Source organism: Oryctolagus cuniculus, chromosome 16 (assembly GCF_051225735.1).
Source record: "Oryctolagus cuniculus isolate XC-2025 breed Fujian yellow rabbit chromosome 16, ASM5122573v1, whole genome shotgun sequence".
Classification (NCBI taxonomy): Eukaryota; Metazoa; Chordata; class Mammalia; order Lagomorpha; family Leporidae; genus Oryctolagus; species Oryctolagus cuniculus.
The window spans coordinates 23,915,647-23,933,305 of record NC_142882.1 but is presented as its reverse complement, the minus strand read 5'-3'; the positions used below and the strand labels follow the sequence as shown (position 1 = coordinate 23,933,305).

The following is a 17,659-nucleotide window of genomic DNA, read 5'->3' as shown; positions in this document are numbered from 1 at the left end:
GGTGAGCTGGATCAGTAGAGTGGCTTGGTCTCGAACTGGAGCCCTCCTCCACAACAGTTGTCCTTGAGCTGAGAGCCTCCATGCCAGGGCTCAGGAGGACTGAGACAGAACCCAGGCGAGTTGCCACTGGCACTGACGGGGCCAGTGAGGTGTCTCTGCACATCATGGTTCAGAAGCCAAGTGTGAGGGAGAGATGTACTGGACAAGGAAGCATCCCAGTCACTGTCCCCAGAGGTGACCTGATGACACCCAGGACGCAGGGCAGGTGCCCTGGGCAGACCAGCCACGAAACTGTTACAGGTATCTTTTTTCTTTTTTTTAAGGTTTATTTATTTGAAAGAGTTACCGAGAGTTAGAAAGAGAGGTCTTCCATCTGCTGGTTCACTCCCCAAATGATCACAATGGCTGGGGCTGAGCTGATCAGGAGCCAGGAGCCAGGAGCTCCATCCAGGTCTCCCACATGGGTGCAGGAGTCCAAGCACTTGGGCCATCCTCCACTGCTTTCCCAGGTGCATTAGCAGGGAGCTGGACCACAAGTGGAGCAGCCGGAGGCTTTAACCCGATGTACCACAGCGCCAGCCCTGGTATCTTTATTTTCCTGATATCTCTATTTTTCCAAGTTCTTGCCCCCACAGAGAGAATTCAAAGCAGAGGTGTAAATACAGTGCATGAGGGACAGCAGGATAGAAAGAGCACACATTCATGCATGAGAGATACTCACCATGAGAGGGCCAGAGTTGCCTGTGAGGGGAGAAGGGAGAAAGAGGGAGGCGGCCAGAGAAGAACCCATAAGCATGGTCTTGAAGCCAAGAGCAAAAAGAGGGGGACCAGGGCTGCGGCCCAGCTTGCAGCACCAGCATCCCATACGGGCACCGGTTCAAGTCCTGGCTGCTCCACTTCAGATCCAGCTCCCTGCTACTGCTCCTGAGAAGGTAGCAGAAGATGGCCTGAGTGCTTGGGACCCTGTCACCTACATGGGAGACCCAGATGGAGTTCCAGGCTCCTGGCTTTGGCCTGGCCCAGCTCTGGCTGTTGTGGAATTTGGGGAATGACCAGCAGATGAAAGCTTGCTCTCTTCTCTTCTAACTCTGCCTTTCAAACACATAAATTTTATGTATGTACATTCTGTCAATAAATATATGGGCAATTTTAAAAATACATAATTGATTCCTGCATATTATTGATCTTCCTGCCAACTTTGGATTTTTTTTTTTTTTTTTTTTTTTAAGATTCACTGATATATTTGAAAGGCAGAGAGATAAATAGTCTCTCCACTGGTTCACTGCTCAGACGGCTGCAACAGCCAGGCCAAAGCCAGAAGCCAGGCAATCCATCCGGGTCTCCCATGGGGTGGCAGCCTGTGCTACCTTCCCAGGTGCATTACTGGGAAGCTGGATCAGAAGAGGGCCAGGACTCGAACCAGTGCTCGGATGTGAGTGCCTGCCTGCATCTCCAGCCTCCGAGTTGGAGTGCATCAGCTATGGCGGTTTTGTTTGTTTGCTTTGCTGAATTCCTTAGAATTTTCAATCAACGAGATGATGTCATCTGGATGCCTGGTTTATCTTTTTCTTGCCTGATTGCGTAGGCCAGAGCTTCCAGGACTGCGTTGGCGTCCTTGTAACACTTTAAGGTTTATTTACGTCCACAACAACCTGTGAGTCAGAATCTCAGCCAACATCAGGCGGGTTATTTAAAGGAGAATGTAAATTCTAGGTCTAAGTGTGTGGGTCACATCACAGGCTGACACAGCGGCTACTTTAGCACCTGCAGGGCCCAGCCATTGTGGGTGCTTGAGTCTTACCCCTACTAACCTTTACTTGTGTGCTTTTGAGAGAGACTTTGTTATTTCAAAGGCAGAGTTAGAGAGAGGGAGGGAGGGAGGGAGAAATATCTTCCATCCAGAAATGGGTGCAACAGCCAGGAAGCAGGAACTCCCATGTAGGTGCAGGGGCCCAAGCATGTGGGCCACCATCTGCTGCTTTCCCAGCAGAAGCTGGATCCCGGGCCGGCGCCGCGGCTCACTAGGCTAATCCTCCGCCTTGCGGCACCGGCACACCGGGTTCTAGTCCCAGTTGGGGCGCCGGATTCTGTCCCGGTTGCCCCTCTTCCAGGCCAGCTCTCTGCTGTGGCCAGGGAGTGCAGTGGAGGATGGCCCAGGTGCTTGGGCCCTGCACCCCATGGGAGACCAGGAAAAGCACCTGGCTCCTGGCTCCTGCCATCGGATCAGCGCGGTGCGCCGGCTGCAGCGCGCCAGCCGCGGCGGCCATTGGAGGGTGAACCAACGGCAAAAGGAAGACCTTTCTCTCTGTCTCTCTCTCTCACTGTCCACTCTGCCTGTCAAAAAAAAAAAAAAAAAAAAAAAAAAGAAGCTGGATCCCAAGTGGAGCAGGCAGGACTCCAGCCGGAGCTCATATGGGATGCTGGCATTGCAGGCGACAGATTAACCCGCTGTGCAACAGCACTGGTTCTATCCCTGCTACTACTAACCTTTAGAAAAAAAAAAAAAAAAGATTTATTTATTTATGTATTTTAAAGGCAGAGAGAGAGGTCTTACATCCGCTGGTTCACTCCCCAACTGGCCACAATGGCTAGAGTTGAGCTGATCTGAAGCCAGGAGCCAGGAGCTTCTTCTGGATCACCCAGGCAGGTACAGAGGCCCAATCACTCGGGCCATCTTCCACTGCTTTCCCAGGCCATAGCAGAGAGCTGGATTGGAAGTGGAGCAGCCGGGACTCGAACTGGCACCCATATAGGATGCTGGCACTGCAGGCGGCGGCTTTACCCACTATGCCACAGCACTGGCCCCATGTACTATTCTTCAATGGGTTTAAATCAGGTCTGCTCCTATGCTTTTTTTTTTTTTAAACTTATTTATTTGAAAGATGGAGTGATAGAAACAGATCTTCCATCTGCTCATTCACTCCCCAAATGCCTGCAATAGTGGATCTGGGCCAGGCCAAAGCCAGGAGCCAGGAACTCCATCTGAGTCTCCCACGTGGGTGGTGGGGACCCAAGCACTTGGGCCACCTTCCACTACCTTCCCAGGCACATTGGCAGGGGGCTGGGTGGGAAGCAGGGCATTGGTGACTCCCATATGAGAAGCTGTGACACAAGGCCAGTGCCACCTGCTCTCATTCTTGCGGTCTACATCTCGGAATTCCTCTCTCACTCAGAGATGAGAACTTGGAATATATCAGGCCACAGCATCTCTACTCAGTAACGTGCCTGTCCAAACCTGCTCACTCAGCACAGACTCTGAACCTGCTCTCTGGTACAAACAGATGGGGATTTTAGTTTCTCAGATGCCTTTAAAGATTTAGGACCATTTCTCTGAATATGGGTAAAGACACAGCTCTGTAATGTACACACATCTCCCTTATTTGGGCTGGCGCTGTGATGTAGAGAGTTAAACCACTGCCTGTGATGCTGGAATCCATATGGGTGCCAGCTCCTATCCCAGCAGCTCCACTTCTGATCCAGCTCCCTGTTAATGGCCTGTGAAAGCAGCAAAAGATGGCCTAAATACCTGGGCCCCTGTCACCCACATGGGAGACTAATGAGGCTCCTGGCTCTGGCCTGGCCCTTTGTAGCCATGTAGGGAGTGAACCAATGGTTGGATTATTGCTCTTGCTCTGCCTTTCAAATAAATAAACCTGTTAAAAAAATTTCTCTGGGGCTGGCGTTGTGGCATAGTAGGCTAAGCCTCCACCTGGGATGATCCTGGCAGCTCCACTTCCAACCCAGCTGGCTACTAATGTGCCTGGGAAAGCAGTGGAAGATGGCCCAAGTCCTTGGGCCCCTGCATCCACATGGGAGACCCAGAAGACGCTCTTGGCTCAGGCCCAGCTTAGTTCTGGCCGTTGCGGCCATTTGGGGAGTGACCCAGCAGAAGGGATATCTGTGTATCCCTCTCTCTTTCTGCAATTCAACCTTTCAAGTAAATAAACATAAATGTTTTTAGAAAATAAAAATTGTTTAAAAATCCCTCTTATTTTGCTGCCAGGAAATTATGTCTGAAATAACGGATACATTCTGGCGGTCAGCATTGCGGCGTGGCAGGTTAATCTGCCTCTTGCGATGTTGACATCTCCTACTGGAGTTCTAGTTGGAGTCCTGGCCCTTCTGCTTCTGATTCAGCTCCCTGCTGATGCGCCTGGGAAGGCAGCAGCAGTACTCAGGTCCCCCCCACCTATGTAGGAGACCTGGCTCCTGGCTTCTCTGGCCTGGCCCGGACTTGGTTGTTGGCAGTCATTTGGGAAGTGAACCAGCAGATAGAATCTGTCTCTCCCTCTCTGAGGCTCTGCCTTTCAAACAAATAAGTAAATAAATAAATCTTCAGGGAAAAAAAAAAAAAAAGAACTGCTAAGAACTTACTGTTCAGGGCAACAGAATGTGTGAACAGGAGAATTTTTTTTTTTTTTTTTGACAGGCAGAGTGGACAGTGAGAGAGAGAGAGAGACAGAGAGAAAGGTCTTCGTTTGCTGTTGGTTCACCCTCCAATGGCCGCCGCAGCTGGCACACCGCGCTGATCTGAAGGCAGGAGCCAGGTGCTTCTCCTGGTCTCCCATGGGGTGCAGGGCCCAAGCACTTGGGCCATCCTCCACTGCACTCCCTGGCCACAGCAGAGAGCTGGCCTGGAAGAGGGGCAACCGGGACAGAATCCGGCGCCCCAACTGGGACTAGAACCCGGTGTGCCAGTGCCGCGAGGCGGAGGATTAGCCTAGTGAGTCGCGGCGCCGGCAGGAGAATTTTTTTTAAGATTTATTTATTTATTTATTTGAGGGGCAGAGTTACAGAGTGGAGAGAGAGAGGTCTTCCATCTGCAGGTCATTCCCCAAATGGCTACAATGGCCAGAGCGCCACTGATCTGATGCCATGAGCTCCTTCCGGGTCTCCCATGTGGGTGCAGGGGCCTAAGGACTTGGGCCATCCTCTGCTGCTTTCCCAGGTGCATTAGCAGGGAGCTGGTTCAGAAGTGGAGCAGCCGGGACTTGAACCGGCGCCCATATGGGATGCTGGTGCCACAGGTTGATGCTTAACCTAGTATGCCACAGTGCCAGCCCTGAGAGAATTCTTTACTGCAACGTCCTCCATGGTGTCTCCCCCGACAGGGCGGCCACACACACTGATGTCTTCCCACGTCAGATTTATTGGTCAAACACGTGTGCGTGTGCACGTGCACACACATACGAAACAGTCTCAGCAAACACACAGGTAGGTCAACAGCACACACCACTCATACTGTGCAAAGAGAACAGGAAGAAGAAGATGTAGGGAGGCCCCGGATGTCAAGTTCACCGTCGCTGTGGTCCCTCCTCCGGACCCCAATCTCCTGGCACAGTGCTTCAGGGCAGCCGGCTCATCATTGGGCACCTGCACGCGGTGGGCTGGCACTGCCTGGAGCCCAGAACGAAGGGCCCTCCTCCCGTTCCTCATGTAAGGCCATTTTAGGACGAGCTGTCTCCTTATCGTAAGCCCACGAGGCTCTGTGCTGTCTGCTATCACCCGTAGGTTGGCTGTTCTTGGCCCCGGGTCCTGGTTCTCTATATGCTGGATGGAGCTGTCCCTCACCGATGTCATGTGGCTTAGTCTGAACCACTCAGTTTCAAAAGGCTAGCACTGGGCCCCGGTGTGTCCCGGGGGTTAAGCTGCAGCTTGTGATGCCGGTGTCCTGTATTGGAGAACCGGTTCAAATACTGGCCATTCCACTTCCAATCCAGTTTCCTGCTGATGTGCCTGGGAAGGGAGCAGATCATGGCCCAAGGCTGGGGCCGCCGCACCCAGGATGGGGTTTCTGGCTGCTGGCTGGGGCCTGATTAGGTCTGGCTGTTGCAGCCATTTGGGGAATGAACCAGTGGATAGAGGAGCTCGCTGATCTCTCCCTCTCTCCCTCTGCCACTCTGCCTTTCAAACAAATACTTTTTTAAAAAATATTTATTTATTTGAAATAAATAGAGTGGCAGAGAGAAAGACAGAGAGAGGGAAGTCTTCCCTCCACTGGTTCACTCCCCAACTAGCCACAATGGCTGGAGCTGCGCTGATCCAAAGCCAGGAGCCAGGAGCCAGGAGCCAGGAGCCTCTTCCAGGTCTCCCACATGGGTGCAGGGGCCGAAGGACTTGGGTCATCTTCCACTGCTTTTCCAGGCCATAGCAGAGAGCTAGGTTGGAAGAAGAGCAGCTGGGCCTCGAACTGGCACCCATACAGGATGCCAGCAATGCAGGCAGCGGCCTTATCCGCTACACTACAGTGCTGGCCCCGTCCCCATCAGTTTTTTAAAAGGACTTATTGAAAGGCAAAGTGACAGAGAGAAGAGACAGACACACACCTCTGCTATCCACGGGCTCACTCCCCACATGCCTGCAACCACCAGGACTGAGCCAGGGCGACAGGGCCCAAGCACCTGAGGCATCAGCTGCTGCCTTCCTGGCGCAGTAGCAGGAAGCCGGAGAGGAAGCAGGGCAGCTGGCACTTCAGCCGGGTCCTTGGATCCTGGGTGCCAGGATCGCAAGTGGCAGCTTAACCTGCTGTGCGACAACACTGGCCCCTAGATATTCTGTTGGATTCCATGAGCTGGCTTCTTCAGTCTGTTTATTTACAGATTTACAGAGACAAAAGGGATGAAAGAGACTTGACCTTGACCTTTCAGTCCTGACAGGTACTTAGACAAATGGTGTGGGGGGGGGGGTTCTTCCAAGGAAGCTTTATTCAAAAATTCATTTGAAAGGCAGAGAGCAAGAGCCAGAGCGGGAGGGGAGAGGAGAGGGGAGGGAGGGGAGGGAAGGGGAGGGGAGGAGAGGCAGGGGAGGAGGAGGGGGAGGAGGGGGAGAGGGGAGAGAGGAGGGGAGGGGAGGGGAGGGGAGGAGAGCGAGCGCGCATGCATGTGCCAGAGGCAGGTGTTCCATATGCTGATTCACTGTTGGGGTGTGCCAGGTGGATCTGCTGCGTCCCACGGTGCACACAGGCAGGAAGCCGGAAGTCGAAGCAGAGCCGAGACAAACCCCATCACTCCCTGATATAGGATGTGGGTATCCCAAGAGGCCTATTTTTTTTTTTAAGATTTATTTATTTGATGGCAGATGACAGAGAGAAAAAAAAGAGAGAAAGAGATCTTCCGTCAAACTGGTTCACTCCCCAAATGGACGCAACGGTCAGGATTCTGCCAGACCAAAGCCTTGAGCCAGCAACTACTTCCGGGTCTCCCACATGGGTGCAGGGGCCCACAGACTTGATCATCTGCTGCTGCTTTCCCAGGCACATTAGCAGGGAGCTGGATCAGAAGTGGAGCAGCCAGGACATGAACTGGTACCCATTTGAGATCCTAGTGCTACAGGCAGTGGCTTTACCCACTACGCCACAGCACCATCCCCCCCACCCCGCCAATTTTCATAAAAAGGATTTATTTATTTGAAAGGCAGAGTGAGAGGGAGAAAAGAGAGGGAGTAAGCGAGAGAGATCTTTCATCCCCTGGTTCACTCCCCCAGATGGCCAGGTCTGGGCTCAAGTCCTTGGGGCCCTGTCACCCATGTGGGAGACCCAGATTGGGTTCTGAGCTCCTGGCTTTGGACTGGCCTAACCCCAGATATTATGTGTATTTAGTTAGAGAACCAACAGATGGAGATCTCTGTCTTTTAAGTAAAAGTGAAAATAAATATTAACAAATATACAATAAGGTAAAAAGTAGGACACTGCTATACCTTACACGAATACATAAGGTAAAAAAAAAAAAAAACAGAATATTGCCACACCTAAGAAATCTGCCGCCCCCACACCCCTTCTCGCCCTTCCTGTTCACTCCATCAGCAAACAAGTGCTAATTTATTTGCTGTTTTTCTTTATAGTTTTTTTTTTTTAATTTTTTTTTTTTTTTGACAGGCAGAGTGGACAGTGAGAGAGAGAGACAGAGAGAAAGGTCTTCCTTTGCCGTTGGTTCACCCTCCAATGGCCGCCGCGCTGCGGCCGGCGCACCGCGCTGATCCGATGGCAGGAGCCAGGAGCCAGGTGCTTTTCCTGGTCTCCCATGGAGTGCAGGGCCCAAGCACCTGGGCCATCCTCCACTGCACTCCCTGGCCACAGCAGAGAGCTGGCCTGGAAGAGGGGCAACCGGGACAGAATCCAGCGCCCCGACCGGGACTAGAACCCGGTGTGCCGGTGCCGCAAGGCGGAGGATTAGCCTAGTGAGCCGCGGCGCCGGCCTGTTTTTCTTTATAGTTTTACCAGTACAAATTGAGGGCCAGTGTTTGGCACAGTGACTAAGATAGCACTTGGGACACCAACATCCCATATCAGAGGGCCTAGGTTCAGGTCTCAGTCCCGTTCCTGATTCCCATTTCTGGTTAATGCACACCCCGGGAGGCAGCAGGTGATGGCTCAAGTCCTTGGGCCCCTGCCACCCACTAGGGAGACCTGGATGGAGTTCCTGGCTCCTGGCTTCAGCCTGGCACAGACCGGACTATTGCAGCCATTTGGGGAGTGAACTAATGGATAGAAGACCTCTTTCTGTCATGGCCTTTCAAACGTAAATAAGTAAGTCTTTTTTTTTATTTCATTCCTTTATTTTTTTTAAATTTTGGATTAACACGTAATATTGTAAGTTTTCATGGAGTACAGTGAAATATTTCAACATGTAACATAGTGTAAACTGATTATAGCAGGCAATTAGCCTATTTTCTTATTACTTCTATGTGCTTAGAGCCTACCAGTAAATAAATCTTTTAAGGGGCCAGTGCTGTGGCATAAGCGGGTAAAGCCACTGCCTGCAGTGCCAGCATCCCATATGGGCACCGCTTCGAGTCCTGGCTACTCCACTTCCAATCCAGCTCTCTGCTATGGCCTGGGAAAGCAACAGAAGATGGCCCAAGTCCTTGGGCCCCTGCACCCACATGGGAGACCTGGAGGCATCTCCTGGCTTCAGATCGGCTCAGCTCCAGCCGTTTCGGCCATCTGGGGAGTGAACCAGCGGATAGAAGACCTCTCTTTGTCCCTCTCTCTCTCTCTGCCTCTCCTTCTCTCTGTGTGTAACTCTGACTTTCAAATGAATACATAAATCTTTAAAAAGAAAAAAAGTAGGCCAATAGGGGTGGTCAGGATAAAACAAACACAGAGGAAGCTGTGTATGGTTTATTAATTGTGACGTACTAGTATGAGATGTTAATGCAGGGAATGTATCACTACCTCACAATTTTTGTTTGTGAACTTAAAATTAATAATAACCCCCCAAAAAACACAAAAAGCTAATTTTTGTACAAAAAACTGAAACCCATGCAGAGTTTTTCATAATGCACCTTTTTTAAAACATTTCTTTTTAATTTATTTGTTCTTTTATTCATTTCATTTGCAAGTCAGTGTGGCAGCCAGACCTGCAGTCTGCTAATTCACTTCCTAAAAGCTTGGGTAGCAGGGACTCAATCCAGGTCTCCCACATGGGTAGAAGGGGCTTGCGAACTTGAGCTGTTACCTGCTGCCTCCTAGGGTTCACGTTAGGAGGAAGCTGGATCAGAACTGCAGGAACTCCGTTGTGGGATGCAGATGTCTTTTATATATATATATATATATATATATATATATATATATATATTTATATATATTTATATATATTTATATATATAAAATATATATATAAATATATATATATATATATTTACGTATTTGAAAGGCAGAAATACAGAGAAAGAATAAGAGAGAGAGAAAGTCTTCCATCTGCTAGTTCACTCCCCAAATGGCTGCAATGGCTGGAGCTGGGCCAATCTGAAGCCAGGAGCCAGGAGCTTCTTCTGGGTCTCCCATGTGGGTACAGGGGCCCACGCACTTGGGCCATCTTCCACTGCTTTTCCAAGCACATTAGCAGGGAGCTGGATTGGAAGTGGAGACGCTGGTACTCTAACCGGTGCCCATATGGGACGCTAGCAATGTAGACGGAGGCTTAGCCCACTACACCACAGTGCCCGCCTCAATGCAGCTGTCTTAAGTGGAACCCTAACTGCTGTGCCAAAAGCTGGCCCCTCATAATACACATTTTCAACTTTTTTAAGCCTCCCCACCCATAACAATGTATCAACAGTAGCTCATCAGTTCTAAGAAATGTACAGGTAACAGGAGTTCGGAGTTTCTGTGGTGCAGTGGGCTAAGCCTCTGCTGGCATCCCATATGCATTCCACACGGGAACACTGGTTCATGTTGGACAGCTCTGCTTCCGACCCAGCTCCCTGCTAATGTGCATGGGAAGCCAGGAGAAGACGGCCTAAGTACTTGGACTCCTGCCACCCCTGCAGGAGACTGGGAGAGAGTTCCTGGCTTCTGGCTTCAGCCACCATTGCAGTCATTTGGGGAGTGAACCATCAACTGAGAGATCTATCTCTCCTCTCTCATTCTGCTTTTCAAATACAAAAATAAATCTTTTGTTTGTTTGTTTGACAGGTAGAACTACAGATAGTGAGAGGGAGAGACAGAGAGAAAGGTCTTCCTTCTGTTGGTTCACCCCAAAAATGGCTGCTACAGCCAGTGCTGCGCCGATCCGAAGCCAGGAGCTTCCTCCTGGTCTCCCATGCGGGTGCAGGAGCCCAAACACTTGGGCCATCCTCCACTGCCCTCCCAGGCCACAGCAGAGAGCTGGACTGGAAGAGGAGCAGCTGAGACTAGAACCTGGTGCCCATATGGGATGCTGGCGCCACAGGTGGAGGATTAACCAAGTGAGCCATGGCGTCAGCCCCCAAAAATAAATCTTAAACAAACACCTGGGGGAAATGGAGTGGAAGGAATGATCTCTCTGCTATGGCCTGGGAAAGCAGTGGAAGATAGCCCAAGTGCTTGTGCCCCTGAATCTGCGTGGGAGACCCAGAAGAAGCTCCCAGCTCCTGGCTTCAGATGGGCACAGTCCGGCCATTGCAGCCATCTGGGGAGTGAACCACGTTTATTTTATTTATTTGAAAGGTAAAGTTACAAAGAGAGGCAGAGAGAGAGAGAGAGAGTGAGTCTTCCATTGGCTGGTTCACTCCCCAAATGGCCACAATGACTGGAGCTGGGCCAGGCTGAAGGAAGGAGCTAGGAGCTTCTTCCAGGTCTCCCACCTGGGAGCAGGACTTGGGCCATCCTCTGCTGCTTTCCCAGGTGCATTAGCAGGGAGCTGGATGGGAAGTGGAGCAACTGGGACTTGAACTGGCATCCACAGGGGATGCTGGCACTATAGGCCAGGGCTTTAACCCACTGTGCCACAGTGCCAGCCTCTGAAACTGCACTTTCAAGTTTTATCTAAGCCAAAAACTGCTAAACAAACAAAAACAAAAAATCCCCACCAAACTACTGGGGTGGTGTTGTGGTATCATTGGCTAAGCTGCTGCCTGCGATGCCAATATCCCATATGGGCACTGGTTTGAGTCCTGGCTGCACTACTTCCAATCCAGCTCCCTGCTAATGCACCTGGGAAAGCAGTAGAAAATGGCCTAAGTCTTTGGGCCCCTGAACCTTCATGTGAGGCTTCCATCTAACCCAACCCCAGCTACTGCAGCCATCTGGCGAGTGAACCAGCAGATGGAAGATGTCTCTCTCTCTCTCTCTCTGTAACTTTCAATATATAAATAAATCTTTATATTAAAAAAAAGCCACTGAACTATTAAAAAACCCTGCAAGCAGGGGGTGGGAGTCTGCCCTGGTGCTTAAGATGCTGGTTGGATGCCCAAGTCCCACCAGTGCCTCCAGCTACCAAGTCCAGCTTCCTGCCCATGGGAACCATGGGAGATAGCCGGTGATGGCTCTGGTGATGAGGTCCCTGCCACCTATGCTGGATACCAGGGTTGGGATCCTTGGTTTCTGGATAAAACAAGACCCAGTCCCAGCCACTGTGGGTATTTGGGGGAGTGAACCAGCAGGTAGGACCTCTGTCTGTTGCTTTACATGTCTTTTTTTTTTTTTTTTTTTTTTTTTTGACAGAGCTAGACAGCGAGAGAGACAGAGAGAAAGGTCTTTCTTCTTTTGATTCACCCCCCAAATGGCCGCTACGGCCGGCGCTGTGCCGATCCGAAGCCAGGAGCCAGATGCTTCCTCCTGGTCTTCCATGCGGGTGCAGGGCCCAAGCACTTGGGCCATCCTCCACTGCCTTCCCTGGCCACAGCAGAGAGCTGGACTGGAAGAGGAGCAACCAGGACTAGAACCTGGCGCCCATATGGGATGCCGGTGCTGCAGGCGGAGGATTAACCAAGTGAGCCATGGCGCTGGCCCCTACATCTCTTTCTTATTTATAACTTAAAAATAGTTATTTGACAGGCAGAGAGATACAAAGAGAACAGAGATCTTCCATCGGATGGCTCACTTCCCACATGCCTGCAACAGCCTGGGTTGAACCAAGCTGAAGCAAGGAGCTCCTTACAGTTCTCCCACATGGGTGCCAGAGATCCAACTGCTTGACCCATCTCCTGCTGCCTCTCAGGGCATGCAGTAGCAAGAAGTAGGAACTGGGAGCTACAGCCAGAGCCAGGAAATGAAGCCAGGTACTCCAAAGTGGGACATGCAGCTGGGTAGGTGCAGCTGGGTCGGGCTGAAGCCAGAAGCCAGGAATTCCATCCAGGTTTCCCACAAGGGTGGCAGAGGCCCAAGCCCTTGGGCCATCTTCTGCTGGTTTCCCAAGCATATATAGTAGGGAGCTGGGTTAACTGGAGCAGCTAGGATTTGAACTGTAGCTCATCCAGGATGCCAGCATTGTAGGTGGTAGATTAACCCACTGTGCCACCATGCCAGTCCTGACATGGGCATCTTAATCTATATCCTAAGTGCTAAGCAAAATGCTTGCTCCCCTTCCCCCTGCCACTAGATAACCTGCTGTATGTTATTTCTAAGTTATCTTCAATGAGGGAGATTTGCAAGTATTCCTGAAGAATGGCTCCAGAAAAGGGGCATGCTACAAATAAATTCTTTTATGGGTACAAGAGTGCTGTTACAAGTGTGCACATTGATCCTGTTTTGTAACACAACTGTTTCCATACACAAATATATACTGATGCATACCACAAAAAAATTCAGGGCTAGGGCTGTGGTGTAGTAGATGAAGCTTCCAGCTGCAGTGCTGGCATTCCATATGGGTGCCAGTTCATGTCACGGCTGCTCCTCTTCTGATCCAGCTCTCTGCTATGGGTTGGGAAAGCAGTGGAAGATGGCCCAAGTGCTTGGGTCCCTGTACTGACATGGAAGACCTAGAAGAAGCTCCTGGCTCCTGGCTTCAGATCGGTTCAGCTCTGGCCATTGCAGCCATTTGGAGAGTGAACAAGCAGGTGCAGGGGCCCAAGCTCTTGGGCATCTTCTACTGCTTTCCCAGGCCATAGCAAAGCACTAGATTGGAAGTGGAGCAGCCAGGTCTCAAACCGGTGCCCATATGGGATGCCAGCACTGCAGGTGGTAGCTTTACCTGCTACACCACAGCGCGGGCCCTGTCACATCTTCCTTATTTCTGCGTGCCACCTACTCTGGTTCTGAGGCCACTCTCTGCTAAAGCACCTGGGAAGGCAGAGGAAGGTGGTTCAAGTACTCTGCTACCGACATGGGAGACCTGGAAGGAGTTGCTGGCACCTGCTATGGTCTGACCCAATGCTGGATGTTGTAGCTATTTGGGGGAGTGAACCATTGATGGCAGATCTCGTCCTCTCCCTGTCACTTTGCCTTTGAAACAAGCCTTTTTTAAGATAAAAAGGAGTGACAGGGGTGTGCGTTTGGCTGAGTGTGTGAGATACCGGTTAAAAAGCTGGTGTCCCGTGTCAGAGTACCTGGTTTGAGTTCTGACACCTAGGAGGCAGCAGGTGATGGCTCAGGTTGCCAGGTCTCTGCTATCCCCATAGGAGATCTGAATTGACTTCCCAGTTCCCTCCTTTGTCCATCTATAGCAATTGCCTGCATTTGGGGAAGTGAATCAGTGGATGAGACCTATCTTTCAAAATACATAAGTAAATAAAAAAGATATTGGGGTCAGTGCCATGGCACAGCAGATAAAGCTGCTGCCTCCATCCCATATGGGCACCAGTTTGAGTCCTGGCTGCTCCACTTCCAATCCAGCTCTCTGCTATGTCCTGGGAAAGCAGTAGAAGATGGCCCAAGTCCTTGGGCCCCTGCACCTGCGTGGGAGAACCAGAAGAAGCTCCTGGATCCTGGCTTTCAATTGGCCCAGCTCCAGCCATTGCAGCCATTTGCAGAGTGAACCAGCAGATTGAAGACCTCTCTTTCTCGTTCTCCTTCTCTCTAGAACTCTGCCTTTTAAACAAATAAGTAAATTTTTTTAAAAAAATAAAAGATATTTAAAACTATTTGTTAGCATTATTTATATTCCTAAGGGCCATTCTCTAATTCTCTCCTGGATTTTAGTATTGTGAATGCAGTACATAAGAGAAAGAGCTTATTTAAAATATGAACCATTGATGTAGGCTTTAGGTATGGTGGTTAAAATGCTGTTTAGGACAGGTAAATCCAGTATCAAGCCCTACCTCCACTTCCAATTCAGCTTCCTGCTAGTGTGTGCGCTGGGAGCCAACAGAGGATGGTTCAAGTGCTCGTGTCCCTGTCACCCATGTAAGGGACCCAGACTGAGTCCTGGGCTTTTGCCTTCAGCCTGGTCTAGCCCTGGCTGTGGTAGGGCACTTGGGGAGCAAACCAGCAGATGGAAGAGCTCTGTCTGCAAAAATAAAAACTATTAAGGAAAAATATAGAATGTGAAGCATTAAGTAACAAGGGTCTTTTTTTTTTTAAATTTATTTGACCGAGTTATAGACAGAGAGAGAGAGAGAGAGATAGGGAGAAAGGTCTTCCTTCCGTGCGTTCACTCCCCAAATGGCCGCTACGGCTGGCACTGCGCCGATCCGAAGCCAGGAGCTTCTTCCTGGTCTCCCATGGGGTGCAGGGCCCAAGCACCTGGGCCATCCTCCACTGCCTTCCCTGGCCACAGCAGAGAGCTGGACTGGAAGAGGTGCAACCAGGACTAGAACCGGTGCCCATATGGGATGCCGGTGCCGCAAGTGGAGGATTAACCAAGTGAGTCATGGTGCCAGCCCCAACAAGGGTCTTTTTATTACATTTTATTTATTTATTACATTTTATTACATTTATTACATTATTCAACCAGATTGCTAAACATTTTTTGTGAGTTTGAGCTACCTGTGAGAAGTTAGGATAGGTACTGCAGCAGACAGAAACGAGAGGTCACTGCCCTAAATCATCTTTAGACGGGAGCCAGCTCTGTGGTGTAGTGGTCTCAGCCTCTGCCTGTGGTGCCGTCATCCCATATGGGCACTGGTCCTCGTCCCAGCTGCTCCTCTTCCGATCCAGCTTTCTACACCCACATGGACACCCCAAAGTAGCTCCTGGCTCCTGGCCTTGCATTGGCCCAGCTCTGGCCATTGCAGCCTTTTGGGGAGTGAACCAGTGGATGGAAGACCTCTCTCTCTCTCTGTCTCTCCCTCTCTCTCTGTAACTCTGCTTCTCAAATAAATAAATAAAATCTTAAAAAAAAAAAAAAAAGGGCAGGTGCTGTGGCATAGTGGGTAAAGCTGCCACCTGCAGTGCCAGCATCCCATATGGGCACTGGTTCGATTCCCAGCTGCTCCACTTTTGATCCAGCTCTCTGCTCTGGAAAAGCAGTAGAAGATGGCCCAAGACCTTGGGCCCTTGCACCTGCGTGGGAGACACGGAAGAAGCTCCTGGCTCCTGGCTTAGGATTGGCACAGCTCCAGCCATTGTGACCATTTGGGGAGTGAACCAGTGGATGGAAGACCTCTCTCTCTCTCTTTCTGCCTCTGCCTTTCAAATAAATAAATCTTTTTAAAAAATAAAACAATAAAAAATGATTTTAGAAATAGCTTTTGGAACTGCCTTTGCAGTTCATAATGTTTTAAGATTTATTTGAAAGGTATAGTGAAAGAGAAACACACACACACACACACAGAGAGACAATCTTCGGGTGATCCAGTCCCCAAATTGCCTCAGTGGCTGGGACTTGTCCAGGCTGAAGCCAGAAGCCCAGAACTCCATCTAGGTCTCCTATCTGGGTAGCAGGACTCCAAGCACTTGGTTCATCACCCACTGCCTTCCCAGGTGCATTAGCAGTCAGCTGGAGTTGGAAGTAGAGCGGCTGGGACTGGAACTGGTGCTCCAATACGGGTGCTTCTGTCACAGGTGGTAGCTTAACTTGCTGCACCATATCGTCAGCCCCAAGCTTACAGTCTTTTCAGGTTGGATTTCATTCCTAGTAATAGCTAATGAGTTGGATCCAGTATAAGAAGCTAGGGAAGTGGTTTTTTTCCAAAATGAATTTCAACTCAATAGGAAAATGTCAGATTTTATGTAACTTACAAAAGGGCTGCTCCCAATCACTTCCCAAACACTTATTGTCTGAAACTCTAAAGCGGACATATTCTGGTTTCCTTAGAAAAGTCGACAGGGGCTGGCGCTGTGATGCGGTGTGTTAAATAAGCCAGTTTAAATAACTCCATCAGTGTCTCCCACGTGGGTGGTAGGACCCAAGTGCCTGAGCCATCACCGCTGCCTCCCAGGGTGTACACTCACAGGAGGTTGGATCAGAAGCCGAGGCAGAACACAGACCAAACCCGCACGCCAATTATGGGATCCACGCAGCGCAGCCTTAACCACTGGACCCCAACACCTACCCCAAGAAGAAATAACTTTAAATAATATAGTCTATCATTACATTTTGAAGTGACAGGGTATCAGGAAAATATCCTGTTATTTAGAATCTTGAGATCTGAGTTTCTCTCTCTCTCTCTCTCTCTTTAACATTTATTTATTTATTTTTAAAGAGTTAAGAGAGATCTTCCGCCTGCTGGTTCACTCCCCAGATGGCCGCAAGGGAGCTAGGAGCCAGGAACTTCCTCAGGTCTCCCTCGTGGGTAGCAGGGGCCCCAAGCACTTGGGCCACCTTCCGCTGGTTCTCCCAGGCGCATGAGCAGGGAGCTGGAGCCGAAGTGGAGCAGCGGGGGACGAGAACCAGGTGCCCCTATGGGATGCCGGCTTCGCAGGCTGCAGCCGGCCCCTGCCGCCGGAGACAGACGCCGCAGGCGGCAGGGCAGGGGAGGCGGCGATGTTTTCGGGTTGGAAAATTTCCGCAGCCTCCTAGCAAGCCGCGAGAGCCCCGATCCTCTTAGGGATCACCCAGCGCGGACCACACCGGGGCGGGGGTGTCCAGAGCCACCCACATCCAGTCCGGGGGAGAGTCGGGGCGCGGGGGTCCAGCCTGGCCGACGCCACCCCTCGCTCGCACCCTTCCCTCCGCTTAGTGCCTCGCCACCCAGCACCCCCAGGGCGGCTCTCAGCCTGCCCTGCAGATGTGGGGGGCAGGTCTCGGGTCCGCGCCTCTCCCAGCCGTGCTGCACACCTCCGTCCAGGTCGCTTCCGCCGGGCCCCCTCGCTCGGCCGGCCTGCGGGGTCCTCCCTCGGGGTCTGCCCTCCGCGCGGCTACCCACCCACCCACCTCCCAGCCCCGCGAGTCTGCCGCCCGACTCACCTCAGCTCCACGGGTTCTCCCGAGCTCGCCCGCGCCCGGGCGCAGGGGCGGGGCGCGCACGGCGGGCGGTGGAGGAGGAGGAGGAGGCGGCGGCGGCGGTGGCGGCCGCGGCACAGCAAGCGGCGGCGGCGGCGGCGGCGGCGGCGGCGGCGGCGGCGGCGGCGCGGGGCCGC

The 17,659-nt window shown here is 51.3% G+C and overlaps 1 long non-coding RNA gene across 3 annotated transcripts in view; it reads right to left on the bottom strand.

The window, feature by feature from the left end:
* Positions 1–17,659, bottom strand: part of LOC127488472 (uncharacterized) — a 23,351-nt gene extending 5,692 nt beyond the window's left edge. The window contains exons 1-2 of one of the 3 annotated variants that reach the window (XR_016222863.1): positions 17,487–17,618; positions 16,532–16,628 (exon numbers count right to left, since the gene is read on the bottom strand). This is a non-coding gene — a long non-coding RNA (uncharacterized LOC127488472). Of the gene's footprint in view, positions 1–16,531; positions 16,629–17,486 lie in introns of all 3 variants that reach the window. The other 2 variants (XR_011382836.2, XR_011382837.2) reach the window with 2 other exon arrangements.